The sequence below is a fragment of the Lathyrus oleraceus genome, chromosome 4 (genome assembly GCF_024323335.1).
Source record: "Lathyrus oleraceus cultivar Zhongwan6 chromosome 4, CAAS_Psat_ZW6_1.0, whole genome shotgun sequence".
NCBI lineage: Eukaryota > Viridiplantae > Streptophyta > Magnoliopsida > Fabales > Fabaceae > Lathyrus > Lathyrus oleraceus.
In genome coordinates, this window is record NC_066582.1 from 333,545,619 (window position 1) to 333,560,419 (window position 14,801).

Sequence of the window (14,801 nt, forward strand, 5' to 3'; positions counted from 1 at the left end):
GCTGTGTTTTATGCAATTGTTTAAGTTTTAAATTAATAAAAGAGCATGACCTCTATATTGTTGAATGGTGTGAAGATTGTGTGACACCCTTAAAGGGCATAATTACTCTGATGTTATATTTTGATAATTTAATTAAATATTATTGGGGTATTTTAGAAGGGTGTTACAATGTCGTGCTCCCTTATGGATGACTCTAAAGCTTGGCTGACCTTGCTATAGTAAGCGGTATCCATCTCAAAGCGCTTCACCACAAGAGCATGCCTCTTATCCTGGTCTTCCATTCTCCCTTTGATCTCCTGATTAGCCATCTGAATTCGAGCAACACTCATTTCCAATTCAGTCTTCTCTACCTGCAGCTGATCTCTCTCTCTCTCTCTCTCTTCATCTCTAGGAATTCTTCCATACTGACGGAAGAATGAGATTCCTCAATCAACGGATACCAAGGATCAACCACAGGAAATGGCAGAAAAGTGAGCTCCACTCTCTTGCTGAGCCAGTCATCAAACGGAGGAAAAGACCTGTTATTAGCTCTACCCCAAGAAAACTTGCCTTTCCTTTGAATGTTGCGCCATGCATCAGATACTTGCCTCAACCTGGCCTGATTGCCCTCAACCGGGAAGTACAAAGTTTCCTGAATCTCACTCTTGAGAGGAGGAACCTCCATAGCGAATCCCATTTGTCTCTTAAGAAGTGCCGGGTTATAATTAATGCAACCCTGAACCCCTATAAGAGGCACATTGGGAAAACTCCCACAACTGCAAATGAAGTCCTGTCCAACCCCACTACTGTGAGTCCAAGCTATGTCTTTGGCCCGCAAACCCATCAACTTGGTCGCCCAATTGACAGTATGGTCAAGGAGAACAAAAGCACCCCTGGAAGGCAAATATCCCATAAACCATTTGTATAACAGCTGAGCACAACACCTAATCAATCCCCCACGCCTCTTCTCGTTCCGATTATGGACCGAGTAATAGACATCTCCAACCAGAGTAGGAATAGGATTCCTCTGAACAAACAAACGGACGACATTAATATCCACAAAGTTCTTCTGGTTAGGGAATAGAATGATACCATAAATGCTCACAGCAATCAAAGCACAGACAGCTTTCCAATCACCCAAAACAGCATGCTCCTTGGCCTTAGCCTCTAGGAAACTCAGATGAAAACCAAGCAACCTCCCATTCTCTTTCAAACCACCCTTAATCATCTCCGGACTCAAATAAAGAACACGGGATATCCCACCAATATCCGGTTCTTCCTTAGTAGCATAGAAAGGAACCTGATTTCTGATCTGAATGCCCAAGATACCAGCATAGTCCTCCATCAAAGGCCCCAATAAGTAATCCGGGAAGACGAAACACCTTAAGCCCGGGTCATAGAACTGGAGAAGAGTATGGACGGCGCTCCTATCCCTGTCAGTGAGCCTGAAAACCATCTTCAGAATACCCCTTACGTCTCACGGAACAACCCCACATGGTCGGGTGTAATCAATGCTATCATATCTCTAAGCACGCTGATCTCTGGGTCGAAGAAACTATAGACAACATCATCCTTCAAACCGGGCCTCATATCTGAGCAAAGAAGTCTCTCAACCAGGATCTCAATCGAAAATGTCCCTGCATATGGATAAACATGAATTAGATGCGGATAAATGCAAAATGAGGATGATGCTGATGTATGAATGCAATGCATAGTGCCATCCTCCAAGTCATCTGAACATCTGTTGCACTGAAGCCTTGATCTCTGAACTGATCACAACCATCTGGAGGAATATGTAACCACAAATCCCACTCAGGGTTCCGAAATAAACGGAACTGAAAGATACATCACCATCATCACCAGACATTCTCTGAACAGATAACCACAAGACCCTCTGAACCAGCCCGGGGAATCCTGAAATAAACGGATCCCCACTGATAAATAATACGGACAGAACTCCGGCGTCTCTGAAATAAATGTCCATAAATCCGACTTATAAATAGGACTCTGATCAACGGCTGAACCAATAGTCACCATCAGAACATGCATCTGTAAGAATCAACCCCCCCTTCACAGGTAAATTCTAATCAGGTTATCCTAAGGCGGATAATGGTCTCGACAATCGGGCAAAGATACTCAACGGGTTTGCCCTTTCGAGTGTGCCGTTGCAGCTCTCGTAAGATCGTCTAAACCAAAGATCCGGGAAAGAACGGTCACCAAAGTCAATAGCTCAAAAGAGGTAACTAGACCAAAGTGGAATACTCCATAATGGAAGAGCTCTCTCAGATGAACCTCGTCCGGCTTGTGGTATGTCACGTCGCAACAACATGCCCAACCAGCATGTGAGGAACGTGAGACCACACTAATCCAAGGTGTATACTCGGGCCTGGGTTTTAGCCCCACTCAGAACACCCCCCCCAAACAGAGGAACCAACCTGTACAGAAGACAGCACAATGACAGTATGATGCATGCAAATATTTATGCAAATATATACACAACAGAATAATCATAAATGCAATAAATAGAGCAACACAAGCAACCTAAACTATCCTAGAGAGCCCTAGGAGAGACTCGCTTAGGGAAGATGGACCAGCAAAAGGTCAACATCATGAGTCCCCAGCAGAGTCGCCAGCTGTCGCATCCGCGAAAAACAACCGGCGGGCTAAAACAAAACAAACAGAGCCGCCACCGTGCGTTATTTATCCCAAAAGAGGGAAAGGAAACGCTCGAAGTAAACCTGGAAAAGACATGGTCTCGCGACCAAAGAGAGATGGAATCGGGAGTCGGTTATGCAAAGGGAAGGTATTAGCACCCCTACGCATCCGTCGTACTCGACGGGATCCACGCTAAAAAAGATAGAAGAAAGGTTGCTAAAAACTGCCCACAAACATCACACACACACACTGGAAACAACACAGGTGGGATAAGAGGGGAAAGGGCTCGCTAGGATATCGCATCCTATGCCTACGTATCTCATCTGGAATGAGAATCAGAGCTACCGTAGTTCGGCTCACGCACGCTGAAACAAAACACACGCAAACAGGCAAACATGGAAACCGAATGCCAATCGCTGGACTTACATCAGACTCCGAACCAAACAAAACCCACACTGGAAACCAAATGCCAATTGCTGAACTTATATCGGACTCCAAGCACACAACAATAGGATACAGAATGCCAATCGTTGGTCTTACGTCCATCTCCTAACACACAAGAAGGATAACAAACAACAGGTTAATAGGGAGTCGGGAACTCGAGCCTAATAACTGTCAAGCAAACACACAAAAAAAAGGAAAAGGGTGCCCGGAGAGATCTCGTACGATCTCCTGCCTACGTACCTCATCTGGTATGAGGATCAGGGCAACGTAGTTCCCCTTAACAGGGGAGAAACTTTCTCCTAACCAGAGACTGGGAAATGACAAACTAGAAGGGAGACTGACTCGAGCCTAATAGTTATCATGCAATCCACCATGGTCCTAGGTTGAGATTTTTATCTAACTTGCACAGGCAGCAAGCTATCCTAATCAGGACAAACAAAGCAAACATACACAATTAGCACACACTATATACAAACAAAGTGGGCTCACACAAGGTTAGGCTGTGGAACACAAGCCAACTGTAATCGGGTGTAGTTAGCTCTTAACCCTAACATTGAGAGTTAGGGTGAAGCAGATGAAATGGGAAGTGAGGGGTGTGCTTCACAGCTCTTATCCCTGGCCTGGGAGAGCTTGACTCAAATAGAAGGCGTGGGAGTTCAGAAAGCAGGAACTCTTCTATCCACATGTGACTGACTCAACAAAGATCTTGGGTTAATATCCATAATGCATCAACACAAGGTGTGAGCAAAGTGGATGACACACTGAATAGCAGGAGATGGATTGCACATCTCTTTTATCTGCCAATTGCCTTATCAAAGGACTTTCCCTGCTTGGCACAAAGATAAACATACACAAGCATTGCCTCTTAAGGAGGGCTTCAGACAGGTGCCTGCCCAAGTAACAGGACAGGTCTTCCAGACTACATGAAGTCAGTGAGTTATACCTCAAATGGTTAAGCAACCAAGCAACAGCAAAAGCAAGTTCAAAATGAACTTAAGCAACTAATGTACCTGTTGAAACATCACACAAGTCAGTTAAACTGTACAGACAAACAGATAACATGAATATCAACAGTCAAACCCAATGAGCAAAGGCATAAGCCACAACTCAAACTCAAATGAGTTAACAATCCTACAAAACACACAATGTTAGTAGTCAAAAGCAAGCATCAAATGCTCAAGTGAGATTGCATCATGAACCATATAACCTGGATGTTCAACCTGAAATCAAAGCTCAAAGATGAGACAAACCACTAGGACAAGGCCTAGGGTCAAAGAGGGAGAAAAAAATTCAAAACAGAACATGAAAATTGACATGAATCAACTTCAATCAATCAAGAACATCATCCAAAAGATCCCATGTCAATATCATTCACCAATTTCATTTCATGAACAAAATATGGCAAGGTATGCTCATTGAAACCACATTGTGATAACAGAATGAAAAAATGCACAATAAATTAAAAATGATTCAATTAATTTTGGCAAAAATCATGAGTAAACAGAACACACAACATGATTATCACACAAAAAATTGGAGCATTTGGACATGATTAGGCATGGTAATCAAATTCATCAAGTCAAAGCAATCAAAACAAGTTCAAATGAGGCATCAAATGCTTCATCAACTTAGCACAAGCCTAAAACAGAATTGGAAAATGATAAAGGCATCAAATCGAAGCCAAAACAACCTCTAACATGTCTAGAACCAATGTGCAAAATTTCACATCCATATGATAAAGCATAAGCATTTCACAAATCATTGAAGTTCATGACAATCCAAAAGTTCACAAATGACAGTCTAGAAAGAAAAATCTCAATCAAATCAGAAATGATTAGTAAAAACCTCAAACCAAAGCCAAAACAACCTATAACATATCTAGAAAGAGTGTGCAAAATTTCACATCCATAGGATAAAGCACAAGCATTTCACAAATGAATGAAGTTCAAGACACTTCAAAAGCTCACATATGACCATCCAGAAAGAAAAAATCTCAATCAAATCAGAAATGATTCCAAAAATTCCACAAATAATCATGAGCATTCACAACATGCACATCAAGCACCATACAAAAAATCAGAACAATTGGAATTCATTTTCCAAGGTAAATGCATCAATCAAACTGGACATCACAAGGTGTGACACAAATTGTCATACCTAACTTAGAAAAATCATAACTCAGCAATGGCAATTGATAAAAATGAAAACTCAACACCAAAATGTCCAGCAAGATGTCTAGTTTCACCATGTAAAGTTTCATGAGCATTGGATAAGAATTGAGCATTTCACAAATGATATAGCAAAGCAATGTCCAAAATGCACACATGTTAACATTCTGTCGCACAAAAAATTATACAGCCATGGACAATTTGTGAAAAAATATTCATAAAATTCTAGACACAAAATGTGACACAATGCAAAAACAACCATATTTTTTGGATGATTATTTATTTAGTTATGAATTTTTAAAGTGAGAAAGAAAATAAAAAACATGAAGGAAGTATACATGAACATATGATGGAATAAAGAAATGAACATGTGGAAAAGGTCCCTAGCCAAGACTCGAACCGTGCGTGTTTTTGAACCAAGATTGGCGCGCCTGCATGGCTTTGGCATGCAGCCAATCATAGGCAAGCCCTAGCGCGCCTAAGGCCACACTTTCAACACCACAAAAACCGTTGCCTTAGCTAAACCTATGGCCACGCTTTCAGCACCACAAAAACCGTTGCCTTAGCCACTGTACCATCTTCTTCAAGATTTCGCACGGTTATGAACAGTAACAGTAACAATCATTCAAGAACATTTTTCCCCGTTTTTGAAATTAAACACGTGAATTGGTAGATCTTTCAACATACATCAATAATCAACCATTAATCTAACAAGAAACAACACAACACTCAAGAATAAAAGGATTTAAGTTTCACTACCAAAACTTTAAACGCATGTAACTTCATGAATATTCCACCAAATCACTCGATTCAAAGTGCAGAATTATCACCATTAAAAGATCTACAAGAACATATCAACAATTTCATGAATTAAAGAGATCGAAAAAGTGACCTCTTGAAGTGCAATTCTTTGATTCACGTGTTCCAGGCCTTGTAGTGCTTAGATCTTCCTCTAGCAAGCTTGTGGAGTGAATTGGAAGAGATCTTGATGTTCAATTGAGCACGATTCCACAGATTTAGGATTTCACCATTGTCGTTCAAGCTTTATGTATGCTTCCAAAATGCACGAACTCATGTGATTCTTGCTTGAATCTTGTTCTATGATGATGCTAGATGATAAATTTGGCAAGGAAAATGCATGAGATGTGAAGAAATTTGGAGGAAAAATGAGAGAGAATTTTGAGAGACTTTGAGAATTTCTAGATCTAGAATTGGGAATTGTGAAAATTCTGTTATGATTTGTGTTATATATGCTTCACTAATCATGATTAATTAACCTCTAATCAAATGCTAATGAAAAATGGTTAATTTGGAGGTGTTTTGCAAAAATTATTTTTTCACCTTATGCATGGCATTGCATGTGAATAGTGCACGTTTTTGCCTTGTATTTCACTCAAAATAATGTTTTAAGACCAATGGAAATGTTAAAATGTGAAAACAATGCATTATTTTTGAACTTGATTTTCCCTCCAAAAAGGCATTGAATTTTTAAATATTTATGTGAATGGAATGAATGCCCTGTAATGCCAATTTTGGAAACTAGAGGTCATAACAAGAATGTTGCAAAAAGAGCCACATGATTTGGACTTATGGTTTGAAAGTTATGCCCCTTTGAAGTTCCATGTTCATTTGACCAAGTTTTGACCATATCTCTTCAACCATACATGAGAAATTCATGATCTTGGACTTTTTGGAAATGGGAGAACAAGACCTACAACTTTCATGTTTAACAAAATTTCATTTGAAGCATTTTTGATGATGTAATCTTGAGGAGAAAACCTTTCCATTTTTGGCAAATTTGAATTATAAGTCACTTTCTATTTTGGGAAAGTTTTGTCCTGACTTTATTTTCTTCAATGTTGATGTTTGAAATGTCAAATGAGACTTGTTTGAACATGAATGAAGTATTTCTAACCACTTCCCACCTCCAAATCCAACAGTTGACTTTTGGTTGACTTTTGTTGACTGATAGATGACTTGGTCATGCACAAGTGAATCTGAGCCTCAATCTCCTGATGAAATGGCTCCAAAATGAAACCCTAGCTTTCACAAGCTCATTAAAACCACATGATGATCCCCATCTCCATGAAAGACCTCATCTCCTTGCAAAACCCTGATAGGCACAATACAACTTATTAGGGTTGACCAGAGGTCAAAACCCTAATCCCAAGGAACATGATCAGGCACAATGAACCTCTTAGTGATGATAAGACCATGATGATGGTGATGTACCATTTCAACCAAGATAAAGATCAACATCCTTTAGGAACCAAGAAACCCTAATTGAAGCATAATCCTCAGATGATTAATGATCAATCCATGAGACCCTCAAGCTTGAATCTTTTAACCTCTTTATCTTCTGAGTAAGACTTAGGAGGATGACTTGCTTATTGCTTCCACATGATATGCAAAGATGTAATGGCTAATGTCCTAAAAGATGAAATGCAATATGTTAAGCTAGTCCCAAGAGAGGAGGGCAAATTTTGAGGTGTTACAGGAATGGGCGCCTGTTTGGACTATTAGGGCAGAGATTCTCTTGTGAGATTCCTTGCCACAGAGATTCCTTGGGCGCATGCATTGTGTGTTCTTGTCATTCTTGTCACTGCATGTGTATTCTTGTCACTGCATGCATGGTCAGGTTTGTGCAGACGAACCGAGTACTCAATGCATTCAACATTTACGCTATTTAAGTCTGTGCAGATGAACAACTTAGCAATGCATTCAATTTCAGTATAGAAAAGAAAGTTAGATTTAAAAAAATGTCTTCCTCACAACATTACATGATTAGTGCCCATATCAGAGGTGAAATATTTGATCGTCAATTATTCGGTTTTTGTTTTCGCAACACAGAGGTAACTCGGTTTACAATAAATCGATGATCAAATTTTTCACATATGAAACAAAGAATAGAAAAGAAATTGCAGTGCAGTAATGTGGGTCAAATCATCTATAAAAATCTGGTTTGGTTTGCATAAAACCAGGTGACGTTTTATCAAAAAAAGATTCGAGATGATGACGATGTTCAACATATGTTTGTTAGTCACGAATGTCGCACCTCGAAAAAATGGGGATACGACTTCAAAGCGAAGCGCGATCGCACGCTCGCAATGATGGACTGAACAGAGTCGCCACCGAACTTTATTTATTCCTAAAAAGGAAAGGGGAAATATCGATAAAATCCAAGACAAAAGAAAGGATAAGATATGGTCATCGCAACCAATATCAGGGTTCGGGAGTCGATTACGCAAGGGGAAGGTATTAGCACCCCTCACGTCCGTTGTACTCAACGGGAACCATTAGGTCGATTATGTGCGTTAGTGTTAGTTGAAATATTAGGCTTTTCAGTTTATTAAGTGGGAAAGAAAGAATATAAGAGAGAAGAAATGTTTTTGGATCTTTGACGAAAGGACTAAACCTAAGTTTTTTATTAATGGGCCTGACAAGATTTACAAATCCTGCTCCTACGTATCTCAATAGAGAAGTCAATGCTTACGTAGTTCTGGGTAGAAATGTTTGTTTGTTGGTCGATTTTAGCGAAAGCTATACTGTATTAATCGACGAAAACATTGTTTTACCCAAAACAGATGAGGAGTGGACGCATACCACACATCGAACGGATTTATAAATCTACATTCGGAAAAGCGTCATTTATCTCTACTCAACAATCGTGGCCGAAACATTGTTTTGCATCACCTTAAGACAATATGTCTTTCATTTATGAAAAAAGGTTTTGATTAATCGCACGGCGGCGAGAAAGAGTTTGATTGGTTGGATGTATTTTGAGTGATGGCGAGAACTTGGATGAGCGAGATATACATCTCGAATCCTAGCCTCAGGAGTGCACGGTATACACCATGTTCCATTTCCATCTTTATTGAAAGAGGTTAAGATAGGAATTAAGTGTTTTGGAATTTGATAGAGAAAGGGTTTGAAGAAACCGCATTGATAATTTCAGACGATGACGAGAGTTAAGATTGGCGAGGCATACGTCTCGAATCTTAACCTCAGGAGTGCATGGTATACACCATGTTCCATTTCCACCTTTATTGAAAAAAGTGTTAAGAATTAGGTATTTTGGGTTTTGTTGTAAAAAATGACTTGACACAAGAATCAAGTATTGATGGACGTTTAATTTGAATGAGTGTTTGAGAGAGCAAAGTGAATGAATTTGGATGATGGCGAGAACTAGGATTGACGAGATATACATCTCGAATCCTAGTCTCAGGAGTGCACGGTATACACCACGTTCCACTTCCATCTTGTTGAAAAAGTCTTAACTATAAATTAATATTTTTTGAGTTTTTATTAGAAAAAATGGCTTGACATTGAATCAAGCGTTTGATGAAAGTTTGAAAGAAATGAAATAGAATAGGAGGAGAAATGAATTGATTTGTTTATTGAGAAAATACTCGACATTGGATCGAGTCATATTTTTGTATTTTTTTGAAAATGGTTGATTTTATTCTTGTGTTAGTATTTAACTAAACAATCAAACAAATAAAGAAATAAAACAGTACAAAATTATTACACATCGGGGAAGTGGGGTACATTTTGTCAAATGGGGATTCAAAATCATGAAATAATTAAATCGGGCCCAAACAACAAATAATGCAATACATGAGTGTAAGTGCAAGAGAACCGGCTCATTGTAAGAAAGCCCAAGAGTAAGCTATGTGAGGTTGATGGCGATGCTTAAAAGCAATCGACTTACAAGGGTGTGGAAATGGGCTCGACATTGAATCGAGAAAAATATGATTTTAATAGTTTAAAATGGTTTTGAATGGATGATGAAATTAAAAGAAAGCAAATATGTGTTATTAAACAATAATGAAACTATGAGTATAATAAAGCATAAACATAAAAAAAATGCTAAAAGAAATAAAATGCTACATATGAGTATTGAACCCACTCCACTAAAGACTATGAAACTACCCTCTCTCCACTAGACCAACTTATGATTGTTTATAATTTAAATAACAAATTAGATATATAAACCAAAATAGATTAAAGTATGAATTAAAATAAAAATAAAAATGGGGTGGTATATTTAATGGACGATTAATTAAAAATAAAAATAAAAAGGAGAAATCCCAAAAGGTGACCCTAGCCGCCTGGCTGTTGGGTTCAAAAGGTTAGGGATTGGGAACACAAAATAGCATTTAACCAAAACTAATACCAATAAACCACAATTAATGACCACTTAAAAACTCTAAACGTTCACTTAGTGGGGTTTAAAGGTCTGCTTAAAAAAAAAGGGACAAATAGTGAATAAACAAAAAAGAAAAGAAAAGGTGAGGACGCAGATGAACGTCCCAGACCTCAAACGTCCGTTCTCTCTATCTCACCATCACTCTCCATCGCTTTCCCTATCGCTCTCAATCGCTCTCCCTCAACTCTCATCACCCTCAACGAATCTCTCTCACACTCTCAAATTCAATCAATCATTCTCTATCAAATGCTTCAGAGGGATTCAATCAAAAACTCACCTTCGGTGGCGGTAATGACGAGCTTACAAATGCCTCCCTTTGCTAGCTTTCAGGTTTTTGAGGTCTCCAAATTTTGGATCCTTTTTCGTGTTTAGGGTTTTCTCTGAGATTTTGTTCCGCCTCCCAATCGCCTCCTCTCACTGATTCTCTGCCTCTCTATTTATCTTCTGCCGTCAGGGTTTCGAATTGGTACAGTGGAGTTCAAAAGGGGTCTCTGCAAAATCCCTTTAGGGATTCTCAGTTTTGGATTGCCCTATTCGATGCTAAATCAGAAACGGTAATATGAACTCATGCTTTCTCTTTGAATTTTGTCTTAATGCCAAATTGGGATCTTTTGTAATTTCTACAGTTTTGACTAATGGCCATGTTTTTTACTGCAGTGAAAACGATGAAGACATGGATCGCAATTTCCCCAAGAATCGCATCCGACACACCATTAAAATTGTTATCGAAAAACCAACAATTCTTCGTATTAGCATTATCCTGAACTGAACTGGAAGTTTAAACGGCGGTTTCGTTTTGATCACGGCTTTGGATTGCTATGGTTTGGGTTATGCAGGTCCACGACTAACATGAATTATGGCGGTATGATTGGTTATGGACCAGGGACATCACTTAACAGGCATGAATTGAGTTATTCTGTTAGGTTGAATCCTACTGAGAAAGGCGACATTGCTTTAATGTTTGGTGATGGCGCTTGTTGTGTTTGAATTTAGCTTATGGCTTGAGTGATAAGTAAACTGAACTCCTCCGGTTTTTTAATGTTTCAGGATGTTCCTTTAAATACATGTCAATGGCACGGTAAAGACCATCATGAGACTGTCTAGGAAAGCTTGATACCAGATCGACGATATTCACAAATATCAGAAGAGGCAAATTCGGATCACGTGCAATCTCAGCAAGATAGCTATCAACCAGTTTCGCTACCTTGATCTTGCTAGAAGAACTTGATACCATTTTAGGACTTCTGATCTCCTGCAATTCGTCTTCCAACAGAGATTGATGTTCCTGTGCTACAAACGCCTCAACGAGCTTCTGCACAACTTCGACGTCGTAAGCTGGACTCAAATATATTCAGAGCCGGAACCCATGTGCCGAGAAGAATTACAGCTCTTGCTAACAGCAAGAGATTTTGCAATTGCCCATCCGTACCCATTGTCATCAGCCACGCCGGTAATAAAAGCTCTTTTACCTTTCAAATTAATTGGTAATCCTGAAATTGGGCTTGTTTCACTAGACTCAGACACTGCCTTCGTTGCAAATTTGACAGACTTTACAGATGATGATGTAAAGCTCCGTTGGAAGGGCTGCACCGACGCATCATGACACGCACTCGCAAGTTTATTCCATGATCCCCTTTGGACTTTCCACCGAAAATCTCAGTACTCACATCGGAAAACTTTTGTGATGAAGGAATGCATGATCTTGACATTGCAATTTGCAAGGTAGAATTTGATGTTGTTGCCATCTCGAATGATTCTCTTGTTTCTCTGTGGGGTTGTTTCACGATTTTGCCTTGCCCTTTGTTGTTTGTTGCAGGTTGCGGACATCATACCGTATAGTTCATTCGGTAAAGATGATCCCCGGAAAGTATCAATATATGCTCAACATTCTGGTCTTGGCGTTCTCAAAAACCCATAGAAATTGCCTCACAGCATCAGCAGTCCCCTAGAACCATTTCTTGCCAGCTTCTTTGTATATACGGTATGCTTGGGATGGACTTATGATTTGCTTTCCACTGTTGTTGGCAGGAACATATATCCTAGGATAATCATGTCACAACAAGAAAAACGCGGGAACATTCTCAAGATCACCAAATTGAAGCTTCTCTCCATGCTAACGGCGAAGAACAAGTGAATGAATCCGGAAAAAGAATTTGCATTTCAAAGAATTTATGAATTTTGTATACGTTGTATTGTGTAATTGAACAAAAATCACTTAAATTACATGTCTAACATAAACTCAAAATGGTGAATGAGAAACTGAATAATGGATATTGTAAATGTTCAAGAAGAAAATGCTTCATGCGCCAATTACTTTCTTTGATATGCTCTAGGTTCAATTCCTGTTTATTTTCCAGCTGGGATGTTCTAGCAGCTTCAGAATTTGCTGGAGAGTTTGGGTTTGGATCACACAACAATGACTGGATTGAGGTAAGTATAGCAGCCACATCATAAATTGGACTCCACTGATTTTGTAAAATATCCAAGCATATACTTCCATCTGCATAGATGTTTGGATGAAACATCCGAGAAACAAAACGCACAGTAGGTGGTTTATTAGGATAATCCTCTGTGAACTGAAGCGTCAACTTGAACGTGCCTCCATCCCAAGGGGTGTCATCTGGCCCAAAGATCACAGCATTCCAAAGCATGATATTGTTATCTTGGGGTGCCCCACTGATGCCAACAGGAGGAACTTGAGTGAAAACTGAATTCAAGAATTGAGTGTATGTACTATTTTGATTTGAAATGCACTATGGATGGGAAATGGATCATGTTTGATTATAAAACGGATTTTTAGAAATAATCCAAGACTAATTTAAATATCAATTTAAATAATAATAAAAAACAAATTTACATCAAATTAATCTATAATTTGTTAAAAATACTTTGATATCAATTCTAACATTTATTTGAAAATTAAAATCAATTAGAGTTTGAATCATTATTAAAATAAACAATTAAGATTAAATTGAAATTTGGAATTAAACTTAATTCGAAATTAAAATCAAATTGAAAATTAAAAAGTCAAATAATTAAAATCCATTTTATAATCAAAAACACCATGATCAAAAAGGCCTAGACAATGACCAATGTGTAACAAAAATATGGATTTGGGAATGAATGTGTGCAAATGAACTTTAGGCCAAGTGCCAAATAAAAATGAAAAAATGAAAAAAATTCAGGACCAAAATCGGGGTATGACAGTTGCCCCTATTTAAGTATCTTCAACTAGAGAATATGAAGCAGGACACTCTTCATATGATCATAGTGGGAGATGGTTAAATACTAAGAAGACCCGGATTTTGATCCTGAATCCCTATGACATGATGTGATATGATATGATATGATATGATATGATATGATATGATATGATATGATATGATATGATATGATATAATATGATATGCATGGATGTATGATTCTTTTTTTGTAATTTTTATCTGCTAGGGATATGGTGGACCCTTAATAGGAGATGCTACTAAGCGAACCAAATCTGTGGGGAATGTTGATGGTCCACAGGGAGACAAGACAAATGGTAAAAAAAACAAACTCGCTGGAGAAGACAAATCCGGCTGGAGAATCAGACACAACGGGGAGTACTCAAAGTGAAATTTGATAATCGATACTTGGAATACAAGAGGTTTCGGTAGTAAGTTCACATATGACCTACTAACCAGAATAAAGGAAAAGATGCTACAACCAGTTCATATATGACCTGACAACGCTGGGGAATATCAAGAAGTTCTGACAGCAGGTTCAGGTATGACCAAACAAACTCAGAAAAATTCAAGAAGAGTGTATCAACAGGTTCATATATGACCTGAATATACTGGAATGAAAGCTCATCAGCAGGTTCATATATGACTTGACAACACTGAAACAATCATAGAGAAAGACTCTTCAGAACAGGTTCATATATGACCTGACACCGGAATAAAGCTCAACAACAGGTTCATATATGACCTGAATAGTATTGAACAAACAGAGAAAAAAAATCTTCAGAACAGGTTCATGTATGACCTGACACTGGAATAAAGCTCAACATTCATATATGACCTGAATAGAGTTGAACAAACAGAGAAAAAATCTTCAGAACAGGTTCATGTATGACCTGACACTGGAATAAAGCTCAACAACAGGTTCATATATGACCTGAATAGTATTGAACAAACATAGGGAAAAAATCTTCAGAACAGGTTCATATATGACCTGATACCGGAATAAAGCTCAACAACAGGTTCATATATGACCTGAATAGTATTGAACAAAAGGAGAAAAAATCTTCAGAACAGGTTCATGTATGACCTGACACTGGAATAAAGCTCAACAACAGGTTCATATAT

General features: G+C 38.5%; 1 pseudogene; it reads right to left on the bottom strand.

Moving 5' to 3' along the window:
- Positions 1 to 11,756: 11,756 nt before the first annotated feature.
- On the bottom strand, positions 11,757 to 12,200 carry LOC127137317 (enoyl-[acyl-carrier-protein] reductase [NADH], chloroplastic-like; annotated as a pseudogene).
- Between the last annotated feature and the right edge of the window lie 2,601 nt (positions 12,201 to 14,801).